At 40.5% G+C, this 13,913-nt stretch overlaps 1 pseudogene; it reads left to right on the top strand.

Moving 5' to 3' along the window:
- Nucleotides 1–5,956: 5,956 nt before the first annotated feature.
- LOC129060799 (OCIA domain-containing protein 2-like) lies at nt 5,957–6,559 on the top strand (annotated as a pseudogene).
- Nucleotides 6,560–13,913: the final 7,354 nt, after the last annotated feature.

Raw genomic sequence — 13,913 nt, 5'->3', positions numbered from 1 at the left:
ATCACTGAATAATTCTAAGCACATGTGCTGTTTACATAGAAAGGAAGCAATATATTTTCTTAGAAAAAGAAAAAGCAATAACATTATATCTGGATCTGATTAACATGAAGTAAAGAAAAAAGGCCTTATAAAATGAGACTCATGACACCACCACATCAGAAAAAAACTTTGCTGGACAGGACACATTATTTAGCGGAAACTGTAATCCTGTCCAAGGATGGAAGACAGGACTTGGGGTGAGGGCTATGCCAGGAGAGAAGTATGAACAGGGACAGGAGCGACAGGCTGAAGCACACACTGGATTTTTCTGACCTGATAGAACAGCTGGCAATTTTTTGAGCAAGATTTGGGGCATGGTTACTTTGTGTGAGATGTGGGTGATGAAGTTACAAACATGACCTGCAGTCCTCATATTGAGCCTCCGACACCCTTCTATACACTGTATTATACTGCGCTGATTTTATAGGGAGGAGACTGAGGATTAGGGAGGCCCAGTAACTAACCTAAGGACACCCAGATTGTCAATGGCAAAGGTGGAATTCCATCTAGGTTCTCCCTTTTCATCTCCCCATAGTAATGATTCGTTAGTGGGGGGTGAAGAGGAGCCTTCCCAAACACCCAAGGAAAAGTACACTTGAACAAGCACATTTTAGCCACTCAGCTAGAGCTTCCTTCATATACTTTGGGTTATTGGTGTCATTAGAAGAAGGCTCAAAGCTGTGGCCTCTGAGCTCAAAGAAAGTTGCTGACTTTCTTTGTAGACTGAAGTTTTAGATAATACCATCTCCTTTTCCCTTAGTCTGGTGGAAGGCAGAGGCTATCTCTGAGGCATCCAGACATGCTTAGACCTATCCAGAGGACTGACCGCAGCTCTTGGTTTTGAACCAAAAATTTTGGCTAATTCACCTTGAGAGAGTGACCATTGGTTAGAAGGTGAGTAGAAGGAGAATGGGACAGAAAAATCCTTAGCTAATTGATTAGTTGAAACTTGAAATAAAGATGGTGGACAACATTAATACTCTTACTATTAACATGTAATTGAAGAATCGTCTTTTTGTAGAATTTACTAATTTGGAAATCACTGGCCTATTTGTTTATGGCCTGAGGGAAAGTCGGGGTGAGAGAGACAGGAACTGGGGAGGGAAGGCTTCCCTGAGGAAGCGACTTTTCAACTGCATGTTCATTTGTTAGGGGCCAAGCTTGAGGAGCACTGTGGAGAAAGAGAGGTTTCTCCGAGGGGTGGGGCGGCTGGTGCAAGGACCCTGTGAAGCCCATACATTCGATTTTGCTGGAATTTACCCATTTTCCTCTTTTCTAAGAACCATACTTCTTAAAAAACTGATCTTGCATATTAGACTACACTAGACAAGCATATTCCTGCCCCTTTTTATTTGATGGCTTAACAATGTTTACCAGGGGCGTTTATTGTTGGGGTTCAGGGACATAGGCATACTTCATCGTGCCCAAGGGCAAGTGCATCCTGGCCTCAGAAGGAACTGGGTGAAATCCCCAAAGCTAGCAGGAAAGAGGCAGAACACCTTTCCCATTTCTGCTTTTTGTCTGTTTTTTTCTCTTCATGCAGCTTCTTTTCACCTCTGCAGACGAGCTTTGCGTTCCTCTGAACGCGTGATCAATTGCGATCACAGAAAAGCTTAGTTTCTATCACCTCAGTTCTGGGTACACCACTAACTGGCCATCTTGACTCTCATTTCCAAATATGGGGCAAAAAAAAATTGACTGATTCCACCTCAGTCAAGTATTCACCTCTGAGCCAATCATCCGTAGTCAAGAATGTTGATTTTAAATAGCTGATTTTGAGTTAGGGAGAAGAGGTTTCTCCTTACACCAGGTAAGTAGGCAGTCTCCAAAGACTCCCTGTGACTTTCCACATCATGTTTTAGCTCTTCCTACCTTGACTTCCAGATTCTCTAAAATATACTTATATCCTTGTTCCATGTTAACTGCTACTTAATACCATGACTTTAAAAATAATAATACAATGGGCGTGGTGGCTCACGTCTGTAATCCCAGCACTTTGGGAAGCCGAGGCGGGTAGATCACTTGAGGTCAGGAGTTCGAGACCAGCCTGGCCAACATGGTGAAACCCTGCCTCTACTGAAAATACAAAAATTAGCCAGGTGTGGCGGCTTGTGCCTGTAATCCCAGCTACGCGGGAGGCTGAGGTGGGAGAATCGCTTGAACCCAGGAGGCGGAGGTTGCAGTGAGCCAAGATCACAATACTGCACTCCAGCCTGGGTGACAGAGCAAGACTCCGTCTCAAAAATAAATAAATAAATAAATTAATTAATTAAATAAAAAATAAAAATAAAATAAATACAAATAGAAGGGAAAAATTAGTCTATTAGTCTCCTTTTAGGATTCAATTAAACATCTGTTTTTCTTCCCCTCATTTATCTTAGAGATCATCTAATTCACTCTATTACAAACCAGAGATGTTAAGTGACTTACCTGGGGTCATACATTTGTGGCAGAACCCTCTGTACAGGGTTTTTTCAGTTATAAAGTGCTGCCTCCTACCGAGGTTTGTGTCTGGGACCCCAGGACAAAATAAGGAAGGACATAGCAGGAGTCTCACCTAACCTATGTCTCAGCTCAGAGGGGAAAAACTTCACAGAAGGGATCAGTCTGGCATAAGCATACCATTGAACAGATGTTTCAAGGGGGCAGGACTTGGATGAGCAGATCTTAGAAGAAAGACTTAGTCTAAGTCTCTGTGCATTCTGGAGAGGCCTTGCTCACCAGAAAGCCCAATGTTGATGTTCAGCTGCTGCCCACCTTAGGGTACAATGAACCCTATTCTGCTGGAAGGTTGTTCCATCAAAGAAATGGGATCTTTCTCAGAAGTCTCATGCAAATATTAATTCATTCAGACAAAAGCAGATGAGTAGACACTGGGTGACTTTGAGCCACTATTCAACCGACTCTGGGCCTCCATTATCAAATAAAATGGTTGGATAAGAACTAGGCAACTTCCATCATGGCTCATAGCTCTAAAATCCCATGATTCCATAATAAGTAAATAGAAATAACAGAAGAAATTCATCAGACAATAAACACAAAACAGTTTGACATTAAGTCCTCAGGCTAAATGCAATTTTTAAACTTCAGGCATTTTTTTAAAAAAACTCAAATAATTAAAAGCTTAAAATTTTTAAGAAAATGATCTTATAACCACTGCATGAAACACTATCAACAATAAATTGTTTTTTAAATTATGAAAATAGGCCGGGCGAAGTGGCTTATGCCTGTAATCCCAGCACTTTGGGAGGCCGAGGCGGTCGGATCACGAGGTCAGGAGATCGAGACCATCCTGGCTAACACAGTGAAACCCCGTCTCTACTAAAAATACAAAAAATTAGCCAGGCATGGTGCACACGCCTGTAGTCCCAGCTACTTGGGAGGCTGAGGCAAGAGAATCGCTTGAACCCGGGAGGCAGAGTTTGCAGTGAGCCAAGATCGCGCCACTGCACTCCAGTCTGGATGACAGAGCGAGACTCCATCTCAAAAAAAAAAAAAAAAAAGAAAGAAAAGAAAACTCTACATATTAAATTTTAGGACACAGCCAAGTGATTCCCTTCTGCCTCCTATGACACTCTTAAACAAAGATTACCTCATGGTAACAATACTGTTCTGGAGCAGAAAAATGCCCATCTTACATAGGAAGACATTGAAATCCAAAGAAATGGATCTCAGGTGAAATACCATGCTCATGAGACCATAACCTAAAGTTTCAAGCAGTAGGCAAACTGGAATTTTTTGAAATCAAGGGAAGCTTTATGTTATCCAATAAGACTTTCATTTTGATTTTTTAAAGGCTAATGATAAAAAATTAAAAATAAAAACACCAAAGTACAAAAAAAGCTAATGATGAAACTGCACATTTAGTAGTTAAATACTAAGACAATAAAACAGGGCCGGGGGCGGTGGCTCACGCCTGTAATCCCAGCACTTTGGGAGGCCTAGGCAGGCAGATCATTTGAGGTCAGAAGTTTGAGACCAGCCTGGCCAACATGATGAAACCCCGTCTCTACTAAAAATACAAAAATTAGCCAGGCATGGTGGCGCATGCCTGTAGTCCCAGCTACTTGGGAGGCTGAGGCAGGAGAATGGCTTGAACCAGGGAGGTGGAGGTTGCAGTGAGCTAAGATGCCGCCACTGCACTCCAGCCTGGGCGACAAGAGTGAAATTCCATCTCAAAAAAAAAAAAAAAAGACAATAAAACAAATTAAAGATGATATGGAATTCTTTATGCAGTTTAAGCTTACATATTTGAAAATATGAGTAAACTTATTTCCCTCAAAAATGCCAAAAATTGCTATCAAATAGACTCATCTATTTTTAGGAACTTTGGAAGTATAAAAGTTGAAAATTTTTCTTCATGTTTGCCAATTTGAAAAACATCCTATTTAAGAATCTGTCTGTGTGTTTGTGTGTGTGTGTGTGTTGAACTGTTCCTTGGTGTGTGACTGTGCCTGTATAACTGTGCTGATGGGGCTAAGCGTGACCACCTCATGGAGTAATGAAGAAAGACCTGTGTTTCACTATATAAGAACAAATATCTAGTTTCTTCAAAAAAGAGAAAATCCCTATTTACTTACTTCCTCATGAAGGACTCCTTCAGAAGGAGCCATGAGGTATGAAAAGGGTGTTATTTCTAGGCAGTGTTTCCAAAAGTGTAGTAGGGTAGATAATTTTATGTGGCATATGAATAAACATTTTTATTTGAATAATTATGCTTTTATTTTTATCATTCCTCCCCACTCTCTCCTTCAACACTCACAGCCTTGGTACCACTGTCTGCCTGTGATCACTGGTTTTATTCACAGTGTCTATTTGGGTCCTCATGTCTGCCGCCACCCGCCAGGCCCTGAAGATCACACCTCGCTGCCTACTCCCCACGTAACTCTCTGCATCGTCTTTTCTGACCCTATATCCCTGTATTCTCTAACTAGAGGAACCCTTACCTGTGTCCTCTGCAACTCACAATAAATCATCGGCCAAAACTCAGTTTAGAGAACCAAGTCTAACTGTCTTTCCAATAAAGCAAAGCCATTCCCTGTTAACCAAGAGTTATAGGTGACAGTGAATGGCTTGCTTTCTGTTTCAATTATTTATTGCTATGTAACAAATTGCCCCAAACTCAGTGGCTTAAAACAACAACCACTTTGTTTTAAGAAGCTTTTTAGCTTCTGTGGATTGATAGCTCAGCTGGCAGTTCTTGGTGTCTTTCAAAAGATGCCTGGAACTAGAGGCACCAGGAAGCCCCACCAGGAGGCCAGCCTCCTCCCTCTCCAATGCAAGGCATGTGGTCTCTCTGTGTGGTAGTTTGGGGGTCCCAGAAGAGATGGAAAATGGAAACTTCCAGGCCTTCTCAGGACTTAAGCCAAGAGCTGCCACAGCGTCACTCCTGCCACCTTCTATTCATTAAGCAGTCTCAAAGCCAGGCCATATTCAAGGAGAGAAGAAATAAATTCCACCTCTGAGGGGTCGGGGGTGGTGATAAAGAATTTGCAGTCTTTTTTAGTCCATCCCAGTTTCTCAAACAGGAGAGTTCCTTTTAGTTTTCTATGCAGAACACTTTGAGAGTTTCTAAATCTATTTACTATTCTTTGGGATAGACTTAAGTTCCCTGGGTAGAAAAAGTGTGATGTTTCCCCAGAGCGGTACAACATTGAGGTCAGGAGCTGGTTCAGACACACTGTAAGTGATTATAAAATTATGTACACATGAGTACATATAAATACTACTTGCCTTTCAAACAACACTCTGAAATCCAAGTTTTACAACCATGAACCTCACTTTGAAGGCGCTCTCACATTCTCTACTTTCTTAGAAATTAAAATTTATTTTCCAGTCCAGCCTGCGGCAGTCACCGAGGAAAGAGGCCAGCTTAGCTTGGCAGTGCCAGGGACACGGCCTTGGGGAACACCCCCCACAGACTGTGAGCTCCTTCAGCAGTGATCGTGTCTTATTCTTTTTCACGTCTATGCATGCCCTTGCCTGACACGTAACAGACACTCAGCACTGGGTCAAGGAGTAGGCCAAGCACGCTCAACTGGAAGAAAAGCAAACACGAAGTCATCGTGGCCCCAGTGTCTACTCATGGAAACCAAGAGAAAGGTCCCCATTTGCCACTACCAAGCAAGCAGAGCCTGCACAAAATCAAACTGCACATCCACAGAGGAGAGATTTCAAACATTATAAGAGGATGTCAAGAAGAAAGTTTCTGGAAGAGAGCTCTGCCTTTTTCTCCTGTAAGCATGCTCGTCACCCAGGGACTAGTCTGCCAAGGTTATTTAGCAGCTAATCCAAGATTTGGATCATTGCCTAAAGTTACACTTGTTGGTATCTTGGGATTGGCCTTGGAAAGGTATCATACATAAGAGTATGCCAGAGTAAATTCCATTTCTTTGAAGATCAACTCCATGGGGCTGATTTTGGTCCACAGCAGAACAGGCATTGATTGCTTACCTGTGAAGAATGCAAAATAAAGCATGGATTCAATGAGAAGGGAAGTTCACAGCCTTTGGCTTCCTAAACTCTGTGTCTATGATTTTTGAAGATTTTTTATCCTCTCAATTTTACACATTTGAAATTTCAAGTGTAGTTTTAAATATTTTATTTTAAATATTTTGTTTTAAATATTTATTTTAAATATTTTGTTCCACTTGATGTATTTTACTTCTAGTATTTATTTACTAGAAGTATTGTTCCACTTCTATTGGAATAAAAATTATTTTCTAATCAGTAAAAGCATTTCTGTCCACACCTTTAAAAGTTAAAATTATAAATTATCAATTATAAGTTTATTCACCCCAAAGAAATGTAAGCAAATAAAAGACATTGTGTAAATTAACCTAGCATGGGAACTCTTCCTGCTTTCATTTAATCTCACCTCCCTCTGTAAAATTTCCCAGCGTATTACACTTTCAGGATATGTGTCTCCATTTCTGTTCATTTCACCATCTACTGATTGCTTCTTTTTATTTAAACTTACAAACTTATTTCAGGTAATTAAAGTCAATCTGTAGGAGGGAAGCCATGGTGCGGACAATTCAGAAATCACTCGTAGCTGGGCGCGTTGGCTCACGCCTGTAATCCCAGCACTTTGGAAGGCTGAGGCAAGCGGATCACGAGGTCAAGAGTTCAAGACCAGCCTGGCCAATGTGGTGAAACCCCATCTCTACTAAAAAATACAGAACATTAGCCGGGCTTGGTGGCGCTCATCTGTAGTCCCAGCTACTCAGGAGGCTGAGGCAGGAGAATCACTTGAACCTGGGAGGCAGAGGTTGCAGTGAGCCGAGATCACACCACTGCACTCCAGCCTGGGCGACAGAGTGAGACTCTGTCTCAAAAAAATAATAATAATAATAATAACTTGTTCAATTTGGTAAATATATTGGCACTTACATTTGAGTGGCTGTATGATGTTTTTCAAATCAAATATTTTTGCTCTGTGGGGAAAATTGCCAATTTTGCTCAGTTGCTCCTGAGCAGTCACTCCCAGCAATTTCACCTATACTAGAAGTAGATGCTAAAAGATTTGCCTTCCCTCTGGCAAATTCTGTGACTTCTCTGGGACTGGGGTCGACAAATGTTTGGGTTCAAAGGGCTTTTCTCTTTGCAAAGTAAACAGAAGGAACAGAGATGTGAAGAGCGCAAGTAATTAAGTAGGAATATATTGTCAATTACCTGGAAGGTACTTTACAGATTGTCAAGTAAACGATGATACCTCCATCATCATTCATGGGTGATATTTGTTAATGCATGTGCAATGTGTAGCACTGAGGTGAACAAACTGAAAAACAGCCTCATGGTTATTTAGGTGATGTGAGGTTTCCATCAGCCCAGACACTCATCTACAACAAAACAGCAGTTCTTTAAATCAGAGCTTTATAAAGATACCACAAGGAGTAACCGATGTGATAATGATTGGCCCTACACTGCAGTATAAGAACTCCCTGCATTTTACAATGTCAGATTTATATATGACTCCAAATATATTAATTTCCAGTCCCTCTTTATTCTCCTAAGAATCTTAGCCAAGTGTGTAAGGGGATAATTCCCATCCTTGATGGGAGTCTTCTTCCCAAATTATCCAAGTTCTCCTGGTCCTTACAGGGGAAGCTGTTCCCGGGGAACCCCTGAGAGGTAGCTTTTTAAGTTCACTTTGGAACAGATGACTTTGGGAAGGAAAGTCTCCCAGACTTTGATACTCCTGTGAAAGACATGCAAATTCCTGGCCCTCATTTCTTGTTCCAGGGGAATTGCTTCCCGTTTGCACCAGGCTCTGCGCGATCAGCCTTCTGCCCGACCAGTTCTCAAAGTGCCCAGCTGCGTCCATGGGAGGGAAATTTTGTTTTCTCCTTTAGCAGAATTGGGGGGCCGGCTGACGTGAGCGTTTCCCAGGGCAGAAACATGGGTGCCCTGGTATTTGTGTGACGTCCCGGACCCCGCCACACCGGGAGGCCTGGAGGTGGCTGTGGAACCGGTGTTCCGCGCCCGCCCCCGCGCGCCTGGGGTCTGGGAGGGCAGAGGCTGTCACTGTTTAACTTGGGGCCATCCTCGCATAGCACCTCTCCTTCGACGCCAGCCTCTGCAGGTAACCGTAACATACGATAGGAGGAAAGACGAGAACACCCACGCAGGCCAAGGTCAACTAAAGGCTTCTAAAAACAAAATCTGTAAACTGCCCGTAAGGAAGTAGCCTGGAAGCTTCCAGGTAGCCTTGGGGGGCGGGAGCGGGGACGGGGGAGATCTTAAAATGCTGAGGAAATACCAAGCGAAGTTTCAGGTGACAAAGGAAAGAAAAAATACCACACAATTTTCCTAAATTAGCTAATTAGTAAAATCCATTTGAGAAAAGGACTTGAGATTTAAACTAAAATGAACATTTAAGTTACCTAAAAAGTATAGTGAGAATGGAAATGGACTAGAGCTATTAAGCCTCAAAACTAGCCGGAATGCCCTGACAAAGAGAGGGGGTGCCTTATGCGTTGAAACCTGTTCTAAATATGGCTAAAGTTTTGCAATAAAACATACTTTCTACTATAATTTGTGTTTGGCAAAGTAGAATGCCCCAAATAAAACAAACAAAAATAAAACAGTATTATTACCTATTAGGACACTTCTGGCTGGCATGGTGGCTCATGCCTGTACTCTCAGCCCAGCACTTTGGGAGGCCGAGGTGGGAGGATAATTTGAGCCCAGGAGTTCCATGCCAGCCTAGGCAACATAGGGCGACACACCTCTATTTTTTTTTTAAAGGAAACTTCTGTATGTAATCATTTCTTACATGTAAGGTGAGATAATGCCATCTGAAAATTTTTTAAAAACCAATATTATGCTTTTAAAAATAACACTAAATCACTAGCAGGTGGGGACATAGAAAATCAGCGTGTCCGTTAGGGTAAATAAATGCACTTTGGAGGGCCTCAGTAGAACACCTCTATGCTTGTCTTACACCATCATTTTCTGTAGGTTTCTAGAAGCTTAGCGGTTCACTGGGGTAGGCTGCCTGCGTTGGCCAGTGCAGAGGACTAATGGCACTTGCAATCTCCCTCTCTAGATTTATGACGCTGCAATCTCCTTGTCGAAGTAATGGTACATTTTTTTTTCTTTTATTGTTGGCTTTTGCCTGGTTTTTTTTGTTGTTGTTCTGCAGATAAATACAAACTAATAAAGAGACACTAATTCTACTTTTCCACTTTTTGTGTGTGTGTGTTTTTTGAGATGGAGTCTTGCTCTGTCGCTAAGGCTGGAGTGCAGTGGTGCCATCTCAGCTCACTGCAACTTCTACCTCCCGAGTTCAAGTGATTCTCCTGCCTGAGCCTCCCAAGTAGGTGGGAGTACAGGTACACGCCACCTTGCCCGGCTAATTTTTGTATTTTTAGTGGAGGTGGGGGTTTCCCTGTGTTGGCCAGGCTGGTCGTGAACTGTTGACCTCAGGTGATTCGCCTGCCTCAGACTCCCAAAGGGCTAGAATTACAGGCATGAGCCACCATGCCTGGCCTTACTTTTTCACTTTTAATTTTTGTACTAAGTTCTTCTGTTTGTTATAGTAATATAATGCAAAAGTGATAGTATTGTCATTTTGACAAAGTCAAATTTAAGAAATTAATCCAACATTTTGCATATTTGGTTAAAGAAAAACATGATTGACTTTAAAATTCAGAAGCTAAAAAAAATTAAGACAAGATCTACTTGTTTTAAATAGGAAAAGGAAAAACTATATCTTCAGTATGTGTGTATATTTAAAAAGAAAAACTATATCTCCAATATGTGTGTATATATGTATGTAATTGTGTTTGTATACAGTGTGTGTGTGAGAAAGTGTATGCAAACAAGTCTTATTTGACTGTAACACCTAATTACTGATATTCTCTCCAGTCATATATCATGATCAAGCAAGATGCATTGCTCTAAAAACGTAAAAGACACAATTGCAAAATTGTTCATACTTCCAAATTTGCATCCATAAACTTTCCAAAGTTATATCATTTTTGCATAGTGAGATGTCTTTGTAATAAACACACTAAAAGAAATTGTCTTTGGTTTTGCAGTTCAGATACAACAGTTAGCCTCCTAGAGTCTAAACAAAGTTTCAGTGAAAGTTAGAGCCCTGAATAATTTAGAGAAGCATGAAAACAATTTAGCTTCCCTACAGCTTGTTCTGTGAACCTCATTGAGAACCTGTATGAAAGTCGGTGTTTTTTTGTTGTTGTTGTTGTTGTTGTTGTTGTTTTTAAAAAAAAAAAAGTGAGAGGAGGGAGTAGAATTCCTTGTTGAAAACATTTTGGGAAACATTTTATATCCTCCCTGTTGGAGACTCACAACATACATTAACATATTAAAGACTCTTAAATTTATGCTTAATTGATTTTCAACAAAGATGCCATGGTAATTCAATAGAGAAAGGATAGTCTTTTCAACAAATGGTGCTAGGACAATTCAATAGCCACATGCAAAAAGATATATTTAAACTTTTGCCTCCCACATCATACTCAAAATTTAACTCCAAATGAATCATAGATCTAAATGTAAGAGCTAAAACTGTAAAACTCTTAAAGGAAAACATAGGCATAAATCTTTGTGACCTTTGTAGATACAACAAAGCACAAGCACTGAAAAAAATTGATAAATTGGACTTTGTCAAAACTAAAAACTTCTGTGCTTCAGAAGACACCACTAAGAATAGTGAAGAGAAAAACCACAGAGAAAAAACATGCAGATCATATCTGATTAAGGCCTTGTACCTAGAATATAGAAGGAACTCTCGCAACTTAATAATAAGAAAATTACCTAATTTTAAAATGGGCAAAAATTTAAATAAACGTTTGGGTGAAGAAGATATATGAATGGTCAAAAAACAAATGAAAAGATACTCATTAATGGTCATCAAGGAATGCAAATAGAAACCACAGTGAGATACTACTACATACCCACTAGGATGGTTAGAATCAACAGACAATGACAAATGGTGGTAAGGATGTGGAGAAACTGGGACTCTCACACACTGTCAGTAGAAATGCAAATGGTGCAACCACTTTGGAAAACGTGGAAATTTCTTTAAAAGTTTAACATAAGTTCACCATATGATTTACAATTCGATTCCAAAGTATATACCTAAGAGAAATATAAAAATGCGTGTCCACACTAAAACTTGTACTCAAATGTTATTCACAGTACCACAAAGTGAAAACAACCCAAATGTCCATAAACTGATGAATGGATAAGCTAAATGTGGTATACTTATATGGAATACTATTTGGCAATAAAAAGCAATGAAGTATTGATACATGCTACAAAATGGATGATCCTCAAAAACATTACGCTAAGCCGGGTGCAGTGGCTCATGCTTGTAATCCCAGCACTTTGGGAGGCTGAGGCAGGCAGATCACCTGAGGTTGGGAGGTCGAGACCAGCCTGACTGACATGGAGAAACCCCATCTCTACTAAAAATACAAAATTAACCAGGTGGTGGTGACACATGTCTGTAATCCCAGCTGAGGCAGGAGAAATCTCTTGAACCTGGGAGGCGGAGGTTGCGGCGAGCCGAGATCGCACCATTGCACTCCAGCCTGGGCAACAAGAACAAAACCCCATCTCAAAAAAACAAAACAAAACAAAATCATGCTAAATGGTGGAGGAGAGTGGCTCACGCCTGTAATCCCAGCACTTCGGGAGGCCAAGATGGGAGGATCACTTGAGCTCAGAAGTTCCAGCTTGAAGTGGGCTATGATTGCACCACTGCACTCCAGCCTGGGTGACAGAGCAAGATCTATTGTATAAGTCCATTTATGTAAAATTTCTAGAAAAGAGAAATCTATAAAGACAGAAAGTAGATGAGTGGTTGCCTGGGGCTGGAGTGAAGAGTAGCGAGTGATGGCAAATAGAAACAAATTTTTTTTGAGGGTGGTGAAAATGTTTTAAACTTGGATTTTGGTGATGGTTGCATATGTGTAAATACACTAAAAATCATTTAATTGTTCCTTTAAGACAAGTGAATTTCATGGCACATAAATTATACCTCAATAAAGTTGTTATTTGTTTAGAAAGAAAGGATGTTCTCTTTTCAAACAGTTTGGGAAACATTTTATATCCCACTTCTTGGAAAGTCACAACATATATTAACATATTAAAGAACAAGCAACTCTATAATAAAGAAACCTATTTAATTTTAAATCCAGCATAAACCAAATTTATGTGACCACAAGAATTTTTTTAAGTTATGCCAATTATACCCCTTCAAAATGAGCATTAAGGGAAAAATAATCAGGAGCTGCTGAAGGTAATTTCTTTCACTCTCTGTCCCTTAACTTCTCTTTTTTTTTTTTTCTTTCTTTTTGAGGTGGAATTTCGCTCTTGTTGCCCAGGCTGGAGTGCAATGGTGCTATCTCAGTTCACTGCAACCTTCACCTCATGAGTTCAAGTGATTCTCCTGCCTCAGCCTCCCGAGTAGCTGGGATTACAGGCGTCTGCCACCACGCCCGGCTAATCTTGTATTTTTCATAGAGATGGGGTTTCACCATGTTAGTCAGGCTAGTCTCGAACTCCTGACCTCAGGTGATCTGCCCAATTCGGCCTCCCAAAGTGCTGGGATTACAGGCATGAGCCACCACACATGGCCCCCTTAACTTCTCTAAGCCCTTAAGTCCAAGAAAATGGCATATACTTTACTAATCTCTGAGATTTTTTTTTCAAAAATAAATGCAATTTATATAATTAATGAGTCCATACACATCAGTAAGCTGGAGAGGTCTTCCCACCCACCCGTCACTGCCATTGTATATACAGAATTTCTGCTGGGGTGTCAGGCTGAGAGGCTGAGATTAAAAAGTAATTGTCATTGAAGCTGAATGTAATTAATTACATAATTTGCAGTTGTTCAAGATTAATTCAACTAAAATTACATCATAAAATTAGGGCATTAACAAGGATTACTGTCAAAAGGAAAGTAGATGTGAATCAAGCACCTGACTTATATATGACTCATACCCAAAAGCACCCTGGGTTCATATTTGGATCATATATAACAGTTGAATGACAAACATGTCCTCACTAGATGTAATTAGGGAAATAATTGATGCAAACCCAACACTACAGAATTCTCATCATGGGAACCACAGTTGGAAAAATCTGGAAGCCCCTGATGTGTGTGTCTGTTGTTTTGTATGGGGGTGAGGTCATTGTTGCAGCAGAAGGTATGAAAAAATTTTGATCACAATTGTTACATAAGGAAGGAGAAGCAGAATTTTAAAAAATGCATTAACAAGTAAGACGTGTTCTGCAAACAGCTCTCCTAAATTTTTTGTCAGACAGGAATGATTGTGGGGATGAGAAACGGATGACTGATTATTATACCCAATTGATTATTTTTTTTTTTTTTAGCA

This window comes from Pongo abelii, chromosome 7 (assembly GCF_028885655.2).
Source record: "Pongo abelii isolate AG06213 chromosome 7, NHGRI_mPonAbe1-v2.0_pri, whole genome shotgun sequence".
Lineage (NCBI taxonomy): Eukaryota > Metazoa > Chordata > Mammalia > Primates > Hominidae > Pongo > Pongo abelii.
Note: the sequence above shows the minus strand (reverse complement) of the source record. Positions and strands in the feature narration are given on the sequence as shown.